This window comes from Amblyomma maculatum, chromosome 6, assembly GCF_055883805.1.
Source record: "Amblyomma maculatum isolate TAMU_Amacu chromosome 6, ASM5588380v1, whole genome shotgun sequence".
Classification (NCBI taxonomy): domain Eukaryota; kingdom Metazoa; phylum Arthropoda; class Arachnida; order Ixodida; family Ixodidae; genus Amblyomma; species Amblyomma maculatum.
This window is the reverse complement of record NC_139349.1, coordinates 152,973,725-152,984,319: the sequence shown is the minus strand read 5'-3', so window position 1 is coordinate 152,984,319 and position 10,595 is coordinate 152,973,725.

The following is a 10,595-nucleotide window of genomic DNA, read 5'->3' as shown; positions in this document are numbered from 1 at the left end:
TAACTACAGCAAACTGAATGACATAATAAAAAGGACGTATATCCACTTCCCCGTATCGACGATTCGATCGACCGACTTCGCAACGTCAAGTTATCTTCCTCCATTGACTTTAAAAGTGGCTATTGGCAGATAGACGTTGATGAGCGCGATCGGGAAACAGACTACCTTTGTCACCCCCGATAGCTTATATGAATTTAAAGTATTGTCCTCCAGTCTGTGTTCAGTGCCTGCGACGTTCCTGCAAATGATGGACACCGTACTTGCTGGTCTAAAATGGCAAACCTGTTTGGTTTATTTACACGACGTCATTGTGCTTTCAGAAACGTTTGACAAGCATCTTAAACGGCTGACAACGGTTTTGAATGCTCTCCGCTCGGCCGAGTTGACACTGAAGCCGGCTGGAAAAATGCCACTTCGGATAGCAGTCCAATGTTTCTTGAGTCTGTGCCTGTACTATCGCCATTTCATTGCTGCTTTTGGCAAGATTGCAGACCCCCGACACGTGTGACACTTCATGACGTCCCGCAAGCCTGGTCGATGACGCCCATTTTCTTGGCATCATTAGTTCTTCTGATTTAAATGCCCGGAAGCGGGCTGGTGAGGACCTCAAAACTGTGATCGACCATCTGGAGAGTCTCGATTTTACAGTATCTCGAATGTTCGCTAACAACTTGTCATCATTCTCTACGCGCGAAAGAATCCTCTACAAAACACTGCGGCAACAGTGACAGACTATCTCCGTTCTTCAGAAGTGAATAGAAAAGGGCGTGCTGGTTAGACATCGTAAATCAAAAGTATAGCGCAAGAAGAAAACACGTGAACGATGACGCGCTCAGCATCGTCCTCGTCTTTTGTTCCTGCGCTGTTTTTATTTACGATATCAACAGTCATCCTTGTAGATCTCCGCGACAGTAAGAGAGTCGATTAACGTTCGCGGAGTGGTTGGGTTCCAGAATGCTTGTGATGTGTCACCAGATTCTTTTCTGGAGCTCCTTTCTTTATATCTCGGTTCCACCATTGTGTTTTTTGACTAAAAATTGTACGTTCAGAAGAAGGGAATATGTATAGGATCTAGTGTAGTCCCGGTGCTGTGGGAAATCTTTCTCGCGCATTTAGACCGTTTGCTTGAGCTTACGCTAACACAACCCTTCATTGCAAATATATTTAGATACGTAGATGACTTTTTGATTATTTTGAAACTTTCTTCCGATGACGTCCTAGTAGAAGTAGCTAATGAGATATTAGGCGATTTTTCTTGTTGCTCAAGCTTTCTTAAATTCACTTTGGGACTTTCACAAAAGGCTTCCATTCAGTGTTTAGATCTTAAGCTGCTTTTTATCACAGTGATCATGTGTGTTGGGCCTTCTAACCCAGGACGAAGAAAGCCTTTGTTGCCTTCTGATACTTTCCATTTTAAGCTGGTGAAGCGAAGCCTAGCCTCTTCATGTTTTAGATCCGCGGTTTTAAAATCATGCCTTCACATGCTGCATTCTAGTTTTCATCTTCGAGATGGAAAGGGCAGGTTATCCGAGTTTCCTGTTAAGCGCGGCTGCCGAATCGTTGGCCAAGAAGCTACGCAAGAGAGAAAAAGAAAAAGAACCTGTTTCCTTACAAACTACTAGCCAGAAGAAACTTGAAGTCATCCTTACATTCATAACGTTGCACATAATCTTAAAAAGATTTCAGGCAAATATGGCGTTGATATTGTTCTTTCTGCACCTTGAAAACTGTCCAGATTGTGCAATTTGGTGGGAAAGAGTTTTTCCAGATCCGGCAAGTGTGGAATAAAACATCTAGAAGTAAACAAGCGTGTTGCATGTGCGAAAGGGGTTATTTACAAGATTGCCCTCAGTTGTGGGCGTGTTTATATTGGACAAACCGGTAGGTGCTTAAATGATCGTTTACGAGAACACGCGCGTTCCTTGGGAGAGGTAGGGGGTTGAATTTGCCGATTCGCTGCCGCAGTTGTCGGGGCTGTTGCCCGCAGTTCAGCCAGACTGAGATTATAGGAAGAAGGAAGGGACAACTTGAAAGAGAGATTGTAGAGGCGGTTGCCATCCTGCGTTCGCATCCAGATGATTGCGTTAGCTCACCTTCTGTTGCTCTCCTCCAAAAAGAACTAGATTTCCTTGTCATGTGACCTCTTGGGTGGTTGTTTTTCTCTGTTTTGTTTGTATGCATCCATTTTCTCCCGTGGTTGTCGGTCGTTTCAATTTTTTGAACCTTTTGTTTTAGTTTCGTTTCATGCTAGTCTAGTGCGGAGATGTTTGTTTTTCATTCATGTGCTGTTGTCAATTGCTCAGATTCTTTTGTAATGATTTCCTCTTTTACAGATCCTGTTTGTTGTCACTCTTTTATCAACTTCCACGTGCTGATTCTTTTCTTTTAGGTTTCGCCGAAGGTCTTGTTTGGTTTTCATGTTTCATTCCACTTTACGTGATTGTAAGGCCACATGTGCCATCTGTCTTTAAAAGCCCTTGTTTTTTCAATAAACTTTTCAGTTGCCAGTACCACCCTGTGTTGTCTTCACCATCCGCCCTGTGCCTGCTACGGTTTTATTTTCCTTACATACCAAGCACTTGCGCTTACAGTGCTCGATTTTAAAACCACAACAATATGTTCCATATACATCGAACCTCACCTAACCACCACACTTTACGACTTGGAAACACTTTTAATACAACCGCCAGAGCCATATCTATTAGTTGGGGATTTTAATGCTCACTCCTCTGTTTAGGGAAGCGAACAAAAGGATGTCAGAGGCCGGATTTTCGAAGCTTTTATTCTTTGCGACAATATTTTCTGGCTAAATACGGGTAAACCCACGTATTTCATTCGAAGTACTGGCAAAACTAGCTGCCTTGATTTGTCTTTTTGTTCACCAAGTGTTTTTACAGATTTTGAATGGGAAGTTCTTTACAACCCCTATGGGAGCGATCATCTACCTGTCATTATCAGTCTAACGTCATCACCATCAATCACATTAACAAAACCGCAACATTAGAAGCTAGATTTGGCCGATTGGGTGCTTTTTCGTGAACACGCTGCCCTAGAAAAAATTTATTCCGTCAGTCTTGATGGGGACAAATTAAATAAAATATTTACAGCATGTATTATTGAAGCTGTTCACCTAGCCATTCCCCGTAAAGCTTAGTACACGCATGAATGTAGAAAAACAAAAAAGGAACAAAATAAAGCATGGGGTATTTTTTAGCGCAACCCAGCACATGAAAACTTTACAAAATTCAAGACGGTAAAAGCTAAAGCTTGGTATATCCCCCACAAGGCTGAAAAAAAACAATCATGGCAGAAGTATGTCTCCTCCATTAATAGGTCAGTTACATCAAAAACCATCTGGTTAGTTAGTTATATGAGGTTTTATGGCGCGAGAGTAACTATGGCTATATTGCACCAAACACAAGGTTAAATGATTTGTCACGTAAAGTGCTTAAGAGTTATGGTTCTCATATTCGATATAAAACATTGGCATTCTTAAGAAATGTACAAACTAGAGAAACTTGACGAATGCTTGTTCCCTTAAAAGCAATGCAGGTTGAAATGAAATGTGTTCATTATAAAATGCAATAAAATATTTTTTCCTGAGATTCTCAAGTTGCATGCATGAGATTAAAATGTGACTGACTGTGAGCTCATATCCGAACAATTCAGACACTGGTTTGTCTTTATTTTTCAGGAGAAAATTATGGGAGTGTTGTTTGTGTGCTCTAAGCGTAGACGACATAAAATAACCTCAATGAAACGTTCCTGATGCCGGCACGATTTGCATTCCCTTAAAAAGGGCTTTACAGATTGTAGCTTGTTCTTTTCTTCATTTTTCCAATCAGCTTGCCACCTAGCTCTTAGTTTCCTGTGCACCAACTTTATACAATCTCTGTGTGGTATGTTCTCACGTTTGATTTCTCTGCATCTTGCTTGTGCAGCACATGCGTCTGCTCTCTCATTACCCTTAATCCCAAGATGACTGGGAAACCAGCAGAATGTTATATTATGTTTTCGAGACGTTATCTGTACTATGTCGTGTATTATGTTGCCAATTGGGGGTTCAACTGCATTTTTGAGTTTAATGCAGTGAGGACGCCTAAAGAGACAGTGTAGATAATGCTATTTTTGATGTTTTGATTTCTTATTTCCTCTACTGCAGTACAAACAGCGGAACACTCTGCAGTGAACACTGATGTAAAAGGAGGTAGTCTTGCTACTGCTTCTGTTTCATCTTGTACTACTGCACTTCCAACATAGTTTCTCGTTTTTGAACCATCTGTGTAAAATGCGATGTAATTCATGTATTTTTCTTTCAGTGCTAAGAATTCTTGCAAGATGTGTTCATGAGGAGTGTGCATTTTTTGAAATTGCGTTAGCCTGAGGTCAAGAACTGCGGGGAGAGTATACACCACGGAGGGAGTGGTTCGTGTCTTGGTGCAATACTTTGTTTCATTAAGTACGTCCAGGTTTCGGCAGTTTTCTTCGAAGCGCAGGAGTAAAGGCTTAATTGCTTGAGGCTTGTTGTGGAAGAGTATTCGGTAAGCGCATTTCTTGACAATAGAGTAACAGAGATATTTAGGCATAGAACGAAGTTTGAGGACGTATGCACAAGTTAGTGCAGTTCTTCGTTCTTTTAATGCAGGTTCATTAGTTTCCACATAGAGGCTAGATATTGGAGAAGTTCTATAAGCACCGGATGATAAGCGTAAACCAAGATTATGAACTGGATCTAGCCCTTTTAGGTAGGATGGCCTGGCCGAGCCGTATACTATTGAGCCATAGTCTTAGAGCGTATTAGACAACATTAAATATGTAAAAGGCATGCCATATTGGACCCCCAGCGTTTTCTAGAGAGTAGCTACATCACAGTGAGAGCTTGGGATGCTTTTTTCTTTAAGTTGTTTATGTGTGGGAGAAATGTTAGTTTCTTTGTCAAAGGTGACACCAAAAAATTTATGTTCTTTTTTATTTAATGAGTATTGGATTCTGGTTCAGGTAAAGTGTAGGGTCGCTTTGCATTCCTTGTCTCAACGAGAATAAAACAGCTACTGTTTTTTGTGGAGAGAATTTAAATCCATTTTTGTCTGCCCACGCAGACATTTTCTTTATAGTGATTTGTATTTGTCTCTCGTAAATTGACAAGTTGGAAGACGTGTATGCTATTTGGACATCGTCTACATCAATAGAATGCATTATGGACCTTGGGATCACTTTTGCTAAGGAATTTATCCTAATTATGAAGAGTGTGGTGCTTAAGACACAGCCCTGGGGAACACCCTTTTCCTTCACGAAGCTAGTTGAAAAAGTTGAGCCTAGGCGGACTTTGAATGTACGGTTGGTTAGGAAGTTACTCAAGCAGCTTAGCATTCTGCCGCGGATACATAGCTCGGCTAGGTCACGCAGGATGCCAAACCTCCGCGTTGTATCGTAGGTCTTCTCCAGGTCGAAGAAGACCCTAATACAATGCTTTTTCTGGATCAACGCTTCCCTGACTGTGTTTTCAATGAGGACCAGGTGATCAGTTGTAGAAGATGACTTTTTAAACCCGCACTGATGTATATCTAGTAGTTCCCGGGACTGAAGAACAAAAGTGAGTTGGATGTTTATACTTTAAAAAAATATTTGCAATACAGCTGGTTAGGGCTATTGGTCTGTAACTGGCAGGTTTCGTAGGGGGGCTTTCCGGGTTTCAAAAATGGTACTATTACTGCTATTTTCCACGCCACAGGTATTATTCCAATTTCCGAAATTTTCTTTTAAAAATTTTAACAAGGCCTCTATAGCAGCTTCACAGAGGTGAGAGGTGCATAGCATAATGTATGTTGTGTGGACCTGGTGCTGTTTTTTTACCACGTGATAAAACTGTATTTAGTTCTTGTAATGTGATTGGCCTGTTGTATTCTTCATTTGTGCCTGCACGAAAGGGAAGTTTTTGTTTCTGTGTTATTGCCTTGTATTTTTGAAATGTGTCTGCATAGTTTGAAGAGCTCGAAACTTTAGAGAAATGTTCGCCTGTTCTTCGAGTGTTTTTTGTGTTCCGGGTGTCGTCAACATTGTTGTTGTGTGTTGTGTATTGTGTTTTATGGCGCATAAGCATCTAAGGCTATCATGCGCCAAACACATGATGAGATCTGCTGTTCATGCAGCAGATGGTAATATGGTAATTAAAACTCATAATTTGTTGAAGGGACACTAAAGAGAGAAAGGAAGTGGGTTTGCATCGATAGAATGCCAGTTCCTGATTACAAAAAGACCACTCTTACTGAAAACAGAGCTGTTATAAGGTAGTAAAGAAGAATAACAGAAATACAGGTATCGCCACCACAGCCAAACGGCCGAGGCTCGCAACTACAAATCACGTGACGCGCTAGGGATCCCGGAGGCTGACAAATGCAAATTACGTTGTATGTTTGAATGCGGTAGTACGTTTTTTCTCAAACATGATAACACGCTTTTATCAGACGTAAACGACGGCGAAAAGACAACGTAAACGTTGCAAGGCAAATACAAAAATATACTTGGAGGCGCCACAGGCGCCCACTTCAGTTTTGGTTATGTTTCGGCTCAGGCATTTCGTGCGCACTCGGATAGTTTGGTTTGAACCTGCAGCGCCTGAATTACGAGCTTGGAGCAGAAGATGCGCCTTGATGGTTCCCATTTGAGCACGGAGGCACGAGCGAGCGAAATCCGCTACCGCCGACACACTCCTTCGTTCACACTTCTGCGCCAACATATCGCCGCCGTTGCCGCATCGACTGCGACCTGACCGCTTGACTGCAGCTACGTACGCCACGAAAAGCATACATATGCTAAGTACCGAAGGAAAAACGCATTATCATTCAATTGTTCACTAAATCATGGCACATCTGACCAACATATACTGCGTCAACAAGACCTTCAACGTGCTATTTGCAGGCGTCGTAAACAAAAGGGGCATACTTGCCGCTCATACCAAGGAGAGCGTCGATGTATTGCGCTCGTCGCCCGGCAAAAAAAAAAAAGGGCCTCGGGTAAAAAGTAAAAACTAAAAGTAACGAAGCACCAGAAATACATTACAAAAGGTTAAAAAAAAATCAATTTGTAAAAAAAAAAATGCCAGAAGAGGTGAGACTCGAACTCGCTACTGCTTGCTCCGCAACGTTCGCCGCTAACCGCTCGGCTACGCCGCTTTTTTTTTCTTTTTTTTCTTTATTTCCTGACCGAGGACGTACACAAAAAAGACACATGTGACATCAATAACATGACAAAATAAAAGATCAAGCATTGACTTAAAGCTTCGGCCTTCCTTAGCTGAAGTTGTCGGATTAAAAATCCCTCATATGTGACAACCCTTTAAAACTAACCAACCATTCTGACTCTAGTTTTAACGCTTTCTGTTCATCCACATATGCCCGCATGCTCTCTCTAAAGAGCTGTCTCGCTGAACGTGCATCGACGTCACCATGCTCTACAGCCATTCTGCTTTTCCATATGCTGTGGAGAGCCAGTAGCATCAAAAGATCCAACGGTGTATCATTGTTCGCTTCTACTGGCAAGAGCCGCTCGGCTACGCCGCGCCACGATAACCTTGGAAATATTTCTAGTTTTTATGTTATAGCCCCATTTACAATAAAGTGTTTCTGCTGTCGGTGTAAAAATTACAACTTCTTGATCATCGGCGCATGCTGCCTGCTTTCACGTCTTGCAACCAATGTTCTGGATGCCTATGCGCACTATATTGTGCACTGGATCCATTTTAACATGTGGAATTTCACAGCGCTGGCAAATGTAGTGGCGCCGGCACTTCGGTGATGTTCTGCTACCGTGAAAGTAATTTTCGCTGAACACGGAGCTGTAGCACAAACCTTGAAGGAAAAAAGTGCGACGAAGTGCGACGAAGCTTGAAAACTGACAAGCGCAGCAGCGAGGACACTATTTTGCTGGTAACTAAATCTTATTTGCATGTAAACATGTCAGGAAGCGTTGCGATGACCGAGGGCTCGGTTTGTTTATACACAGTGCAAGAAGGAGCGCAAAAGCTTGAGAAACATGTAAAGTATTGTGCATTACAAGCGCTCTATGTTTTTTTTTCTTCCTTTATGGGCCCATCGCTCGGTAAATTACTCTCTTCATCGTTTTATTTATTTCGGCTGAGGTCGTCATTGCGAATACGCTGTTGCCAAGTTGGCCCTTGAGGGATACGACGCCGCGGGCCGCGCCGGCTCGCTAGCTATCACGGAGTCTCGGCTTACGTCATAGTGTGCGTCACTCAACTCCAACTACGTAGTTGGAGGCCACAGTTTGAATTCGACCGGCGGGAACAAGAAAAAACCTCTACTTCTTATCGCAATATCTCAGCAATTATTCGATTTTTTGCTGCCGGATATGCGGCGACAGTGTCACCAAATGTAGTTTATTAGATTTTCATACCATCTTTGGCTGTCTTTAGTGTCCCTTTAAGAAGGTTGGCATCTTTTAAGAACATAAAAAAGCATGATATATTAACAAGAGCATTTTCTCCTATGAGTAAGCTAGGGTGAAGAGGAATATATTCTGAATAAAATATTGGAAAATGCTTCTTTCTTAGTTCTTCTAGCTTTGTACAGGAATATAAAATGTGATTAGTTGTGATAGTTTCTCCGCAAAGGTCGCATGTTGGTATTTCCTCTTTTCTAAGAATATAACCATGTGTAAGGTGTGTATGTCCAATACGGAGGCGACATAAAATGACTTCAGTGAATCGTTCTTGGTGTGTGCATGACTTCCATTCAGATATGACAGGTTTTACTAGGTGTAGCTTATTATTTTCTTCATTATTCCATTTAGACTGCCATCTATCTCTTAGCTTAGACTGCATTAACTTGACTGCTTCTTTGTAGGGAACGTGCACTTTCTTCATTTCTATATGTCGAGCTTGTGCAGCGCATATATCAGCGCTTTCATTTCCATCAATTCCTATGTGACTTGGAACCCAACAAAGCTTTACAGTATGTCCCTGGGTTGTGGCTGTTTTTATGCTGTGTATGATGTCACCAATAAGCGATTTGCCTGCATTTTTATGATTGTATGCTGTTCGTATGCTCAAAGAATCAGTGTAAATGACACTATTCTCTATGTTTTCAATTTTAATTTTTTCTAGGGCCATGAGGACTGCATAACACTCGGCAGTGAAAATAGATGCACACTGTGGTAGCCGTACTGTTCTATTCCAATTGTTTTGGACCACTGCGCTTCCGACGTATTGTGCAGATTTTGAACCATCTGTATAGAATGCCACATATTCTCTGTACTTTTCACTTAGGGCTAAAAATTCCTGCAATATGTGTTCATGTGGTGTTTGGTTTTTCTGGAATTGGTTTAATGTGAAGTCACATACAGACGGCAGGCAGTACCATGGTGGAAGTGGATCAGGTTTTCGGGTAATATTAGGTAATGAGTCTATTAAGTCTAAAACTTGACATTTCTCTTCAAAGCGGAGCAGAAGTGGTTTTATTTTTTGAGGTTTGTTTATGAACAGTGTTCGAGACTGGCATTTTGTAACTATTGGGTAACAGATATGGTTTGGCAGTGAACGGATCTTTAAAATGTATGAGCATGTGAGCATGTTTCTTCGGCTTGTAAGAGATGGTTCATTGGTTTCTACATATAAGCTGTTTATGGGGGATGTCCTGTATGCACCAGTTGAAATACGCAAGCCTGAATTGTGTACAGAGTCCAGTCGTTTTAAATATGACGGCCTTGCAGATCCATATATTATGCAGCCATAATCTAAACATGAGCGAACCACAGAGCGGTAGATTTTTAAAAGACATGTTCTGTCAGATCCCCAGTGTTTATGTGAAAGGACTTTCAATATATTGAGAGATTTCGAAGCTTTCTTTTTTAGGTTGTTTATGTGGGGAAGGAATGAAAGCTTCCTGTCAAAAGTTAGCCCTAGAAATTTATGTTCGTGCTTTACAGGTAGCTTAACATCATTAAGGTGGATGGTGGGATCAATGTGCAGTCCTCTTCTGAGAGAGAACAAAACAACTACCGACTTTTGAGTAGAAAACCTGAAGCCATTCCTATCTGCCCACGTTGCCAGTCTATTTACTGTGAGCTGTATTTGCCTCTCACATGTTGACACATTGGAGGATGTACATGCAATCTGAAGGTCGTCTACGTAGACAGAGTACATAACGGATTTTGGGATTATTTTTGCTATACTGTTAATTTTTACTATAAACAGAGTAGTACTTAAAATACATCCTTGAGGCACACCATTTTCTTGTATGAAGGTTTTAGAAAGGGTAGAACCGAGACGTACTTTAAATGAGCGTTGAGAGAGAAAGTCGCTTATACATTTTAGCATCCTGCCGCGAATGCCAAGCTCTCCCAAATCACGCAGGATCCCAAACCTCCACGTGGTGTCATAGGCTTTTTCGAGGTCAAAAAATACGGCAAGGCAATGCTGTTTATGGATAAAGGCTTCTCGGATAGTATTTTCCAGTCGGACAAGGTGATCAATAGTTGAACATGTTTTTTTGTAGCCGCACTGATGAGTATCAAGAAGTTTCCGGGATTCAAGAACAAACATGAGCCTTGTATTTACAATGCTTTCAAAAGCTTTTGCA